Here is a 5747-nt window from a genome sequence, read left to right as displayed (position 1 = left end):
ACACCAGCAGAAGCTTCTCCATTTCTTCAGGATGTTTGTCCTTAATTTGGACAGAATTGTAGTTTCTTTTGCTGGGTTTGTTTTTGATGGCATCCTTTTGTTTAAGGATGGTACAAATTGTTGTAGATGTATTGCTGTCATACAGCCTTGCCAGTTCAATCACTCACACACCACATTCATGTTTTTCTATTATTTCTTGCTTTACTTCTATAGACAACATTCTCTTCTTCTTCTCACCACTGTCCTTTACACTCACTTTCTTCGGCCCCATGATAGCACACAAAAAAGTTAGTAAAAAATGCAAAAATGATGCAAGAATGAGTACAGTGCATGAGATTCGACTTGTTTCTACAGGTAACATGTGAGAAAGAATGAGATGCTGGTATTGTGCTTCTAATATTGAACCCGTGCTCCAACGTGCCAACTAGCGGCAGCTTCCTGAATCATGACTTGTATCTGGGAATTTTGCTCGGATCTCAAACAAAAATACGAAGTCGCAGCTCGTATCTTAAAAAAAAATCAATGTTGGCCCTGGCTGGTTGGCTCAGTGGTAGAGCATCGGCCTAGCGTGCAGAAGTCCCAGGTTCGATTCCTGGCCAGGGCACACAGGAGAAGCACCCATCTGCTTCTCCACCCTTCCCCCTCTCCTTCCTCTCTGTCTCTCTCTTCCCCGCCCGCAGCTGAGGCTCCATTGGAGCAAAGATGGCCCGGGTGCTGGGGATGGCTCCTTGGCCTCTGCCCCAGGCGCTAGAGTGGCTCTGGTCACGGCAGAGCAATGCCCCAGAGGGGCACAGCATCGCCCCCTGGTGGGCAGAGCTTCGCCCCTGGTGGGCGTGCCGGGTATATCCTGGTGGGGCCCATGCGGGAGTCTGTCTGGTCTGTCTGACTGTCTCTCCCCATTTCCAGCTTCAGAAAAATACAAAAAAAAAATTAATGTTGGTCTGCTTGTATCTCAAGGCACCACTGTAAATCTGGTGAGCAAACAAGTGTGTAACAAGTGTGTTAGGCTCGCTCACTGGCACTTTGCCTGATTGGTGCATGAGCATAGGCAAACACCATGTGTGTATAGCCTAAGTAAGGTTGTGAGTTCTTGCTCTTAGGGCAGCAGATTGTAAATTGCATATTGCCTGCTGTTATTGGGGGGGGGGGCACTGTTTGCTGTTGTTTACCAGAGAAGTGGTTCCCCACTCTTTGGCCTGTTTTGCTAGTGAGTCTGGAGAAAGAGAGAGGGAAGCAGTTTTCCCTGCCTGCTTATTGGTCCGCCATTGTGAGATTTTAATAAACAGAATGGCCCACCATTTTCTGGCTCCACAGTTCCTTTACCATATGCTCAAATTCAATGCAAATCTGCATGACCATAACCACCAGCCTTACATACTCCAGTTTGGTCCTGGGAGGTGGTTGGAATGTTTACCTACTCTGTTACCATCTTGGAATCTCAGCACGAAAGTCTTCTGATAACAGCATTTTATTAGTAAACTGATTTCAGTGGGTGTCTCCCAATATGTGTCCATTTATATATTTATAAGTTATTTCTATGTAACAGCATATTATATTATGTGCTCACAAAATATACACAATAATTAAAATAAATTTTAAAGAATGATATAAGAATAAAACATATATCACATGGTATCATGCATATTGTATTTTAATTATAGATATATTGCAAAATGATATAAGTATGCTACAATAAAATGTTTTACCTTCTTTAAAATATTACAAATAATATATTTTATAATGCTTATTATATTATTTAATAATACTTTATAATGAGATTAATAAAATGAAGAATAAACAAAATAAATTGATATATATATTCTTTTTAACAAAAGAGAGAGACATACAGGGAGAGACAGAAGGGAGAGCGATGAGAAGCCTCAACTCATAGTGGCAGCACCTTAGTTGTTCATTGATTGCTTTCTCCTATGTACCTTGACCAGGGGGCTTCAGCTCAGCCAGTGACCCCTTGCTCAAGCCAATGACCTTGGGTTCAAGCCAGCAACCTTGCACTCTAAACTAGTGACCTTTAGGGTCAAGCCAACCACCATAGTGTCATGTCTCTGATTCCCTTGCTCAAGCCAGCATGCCTGCACTCAAGCTGGTGACCTCAGGATTTGGAACCTGGATCCTCGGCATCCCAGGCTGATGCTCTATCTGCTGTGCCACTGCCTGGCAGGCTAAACAATATTTCTTTAAGAACTCATTTTATTTTATCCAGGAATCATATAAGAAGCCTTTTACATATTAAACAACATAATTATATTTTTCATAATAAGCCATATAGATAATAATATTTATTATATATGCACTTTGCTTTATTGCAGATGTGATTTTTTTTTACAAATGAAGTGTAGTGGTAACCATACATAGAGCAAGTCAATCGGCACCATTTTTCCAAAAGCATTTGCTCACTTCATATCTTTGTGACATTTTGGTAATTCTTGCAATATTTCAAACTTTTCCATTAGTGTTATAGTTGTTATGTTGATCTACACAATCAGTGATCTTTGATGTTACAATTGTAATTGTTTCGTGGTTCAATAAACCTCTCCCATATAAAATTGCTAAGTTAATCAACAAATTTGTGTGTTCTGACTTATACTAATCAATGGTTTCTCCATCTCTCTCCATCTCCTTGGGCCTCCCTGTCCCAGAGACACAACATTATTGAAATCAGAGCAATTACTGATCATACAATGGCATCTAAGTATTCAAGTGAAAGAAAAGTGTTACACATTTCTCACTTTAAATCAAAAACTAAAAAGCTTAATGAAGAAGGCATATCAAAAGCCAAGGTAGGCCTAAAGCTAGGCCTCTGTACCAGTTAGCCTACTTGTGATTGTAAAGGGACAATTCTTTTTTTTTTAACTGAATTTTTAATTTTGTATACTTTAACTTCAGAACAAAACAAACAAACAAACAAACAAAACAAACAAAAAAACCCACAATGATACACAACATCTAAACCCTATGTCAAATGTGAGAAGGGAAGGTTTGAGGCCCTTGTAACCTGCCTTAGGCAAAAACAGGAGAGGAAGAAATAAAAAAGCCCACTAGACATCAGTAGAGGAAACCAGGTGAGCCAGGGCCGCTCAAGGCTACTGGGGAAGCCGTGAAGACGCTGCAGAGGACACAGTGTCTGCAGATACAATCTCCTAATCTACTTCTTCGATGCGAGAGGCATCCTCATCACCCTCAAGGGGAGGGACCTCATCAAGTAGCACAGCACTGGGTTTTTCTGCTGTTACTTCATCTTTATCAATGCCTAGGCCTAGCTTGATCATGTGGTAGATTTAGATTTGGTTTGGGGACCCTCAAGTGAGAAGCCAGATGAGAGCAGTGCAGTTTCAAACAGCAACACCACAGGTCCTCAACAACTTTGCCATTCTTGTCTGCTTCTGCCTTCTGCCACGGAGTCTCCATGGTAGGGTGGTTGGGGTTTTGATCTCCAGGTACTTCTTAGCCATCATGTAGCCCATTGTGGAATTATCCCAAAGGGCCTGGGCTTTCATGATTTGCTCTATGTTAGCTGTGCAGCTGTAGGTGCTGGTCACAATGTAGCAGGATGAAGACACAAACCTATTGGAGATTGTCACCTTCTCAGCCTTCTTGTCCAAGATTTCTTTCATGAGTTTGCACAGGTTCGCAGACTTGGCCTTGCTGTCTTCCATTTTCTTTTCCTCTTCATCCACAGGTAGCTCCAGGCCCTCCTTGTTAACTAAAACCAAGCTTTTCCTATCAAACTCCTTGAGCTGCTGCACCCAGTACTCATCAATAGGCTCTGTCATATATATTACCTCAAAGCCCGCTTCTGTATTCACTCCACAAAAACAGAGTTGGAAACTTGCTCCTTGCTTTCACCAGTGATGTAATAAATGGACTTTTCGATCTCTTTCATGCGAGGGACATATTTTGAAAAAGAAGCCATCTTCAGACTGGGAGGCATGATAGCGCAGAAGCTCAGAAAGTTGTTTGCGATTAGCTGAGTCCTCATGGATCCCAAACTTTAGATTTTTAGAGAATGCCTCGTAGAATTTCCTATAGTTTTTCTTGTCTTCTGCCAGCTCAGAGAAGAGCTAAAGGTACTTCTTAACAATGTTTTTGTGAATGACCTTCAAGATTTTGCTCTGCTGGAGCATTTCTCAGGAGATGTTCAGGGGCAGGTCCTTAGAGTCAACTACACCACGGATGAAGTTGAAGTATTCTGTTATTAACTCATCACAGCTGTCTATGATGAACACATGATGGACATAGAGTTTGATATCGTTCTTCTTCTTCTTGTTTTCAAAGAAGTCAAAAGGATCCCAGCAGGGAATAAATAGCAATGTCCTGAATTCCAACTTACCTTCTACAGAGAAGTGCTTGACTGCCAAGTGGTCTTCCCAGTCATTGGTAAGGCTCTTATAGAGCTCTCCATATTCCTCCTGAGTGATGTCATCAGGGTTTCTGGTCCAAATGAGCTTGGTCTTATTTAGTTCTTCCTGATGAATATGAATATATTTCTTCTTAATCGCCTTCATTTTCTTTTTCTTATTATTAACACTATCATTTCCCTCATCTGAGCTAACATCTTCAGTCTTGGGTTTTTCTTCATCATCTTTATCTTCCTCTTCTTTCTCCCCTTCTCTTCTTCTGCTTCATCATCATAATGGATTTCTTTCTCTTGTTCCTTCTCCAAATAAAGGGTGATGGGATAACCTATGAACTGTGAGTGCTTCTTCACCTCTTTTTTGACCTGCCTCTCCTCTAGGTACTCTATCTGGTCCTCTTTAAGATGAATGATCTCTTCGGTACCTCAGCCAATGGACTCACCATGTCAGCTTGCCCAGGACAGATTCCCCAGCAGAAGACTTTCAGGCATACTGCTCATAATCATTGTGCTTTGTGATCACAACCATTTTCTCAGCCACCAGGTAGGCATAATAAAAGCCAACCCCAAATTGTCCAATCATAGAGATGTCTGCACTAGTCTGAAGAGCCTCCATAAATGCTTTTGTACCAGACTTGGCAAAGGTTCCCAAATTATCTATGAGATCAGCTTTGGTCATGCCAATACCTGTGTCTGCCAGAGTCAGGGTACAGCCCTGGGGTCTGGGGATTATGTCAGTTTTTAGCTCTTTACCACTGTCCAACTTCTGACTGAAGGATCAGTTAGACTTTCATAGTGTATCTTGCCCAAGGCATCAGAAGAATTCCTGATTAACTCCCAAAGGAAAATGTCCTTGTTGGAGTAAAGGTATTGATGAGAGACATGAGTTGGGCAATTTGTGATTGGAAGGCAGAAGTTTCCACCTCCTCCTCTCCATGGTGCACATCCTCAGGCATCTTGAAGAGGAAAAGATGCAAGGGCTAGAGAGGTGCCCGGGCAAGGACTGTGCCGGCTTACACGCCGCAGACTGCGTGCTCCATGGTGAGTCACTGATAGCAGTTAAAAGCATTACTCCAGTGAACACCGAAATAATAGGAGAGCGAAACAACTATGACAGATTTGGAGAAAGTGTTAGTGGTCTGGATAAAAGATCAAATCAGCCACAACATTCTCTTAAGCCAAATCTAATCCAGAGCAAGGCCTTAATTCTCTTTAATTTTATAAAGGTTGAGAGAAGCGAGGAAGCTGCAGAAGTAAAGCTTTAATTTATTAGAGTTGCTGTATTAGATTTAAAGAAAGAAGCCATGTCCATAACATAAATGTGCAAGGTGAAGCATCAAGTGCTGATGTAGAAGCTACAGCACATTATCCAGAA

The 5747-nt window shown here is 41.7% G+C and overlaps 1 pseudogene; it reads right to left on the bottom strand.

Annotated features, from left to right (window-relative positions):
* Positions 1-3158: 3158 nt before the first annotated feature.
* On the bottom strand, positions 3159-5328 carry LOC136310577 (heat shock protein HSP 90-beta pseudogene; annotated as a pseudogene).
* Positions 5329-5747: the final 419 nt, after the last annotated feature.

Source organism: Saccopteryx bilineata, chromosome 7 (assembly GCF_036850765.1).
Source record: "Saccopteryx bilineata isolate mSacBil1 chromosome 7, mSacBil1_pri_phased_curated, whole genome shotgun sequence".
Taxonomy (NCBI): domain Eukaryota; kingdom Metazoa; phylum Chordata; class Mammalia; order Chiroptera; family Emballonuridae; genus Saccopteryx; species Saccopteryx bilineata.
Note: the sequence above shows the minus strand (reverse complement) of the source record. Positions and strands in the feature narration are given on the sequence as shown.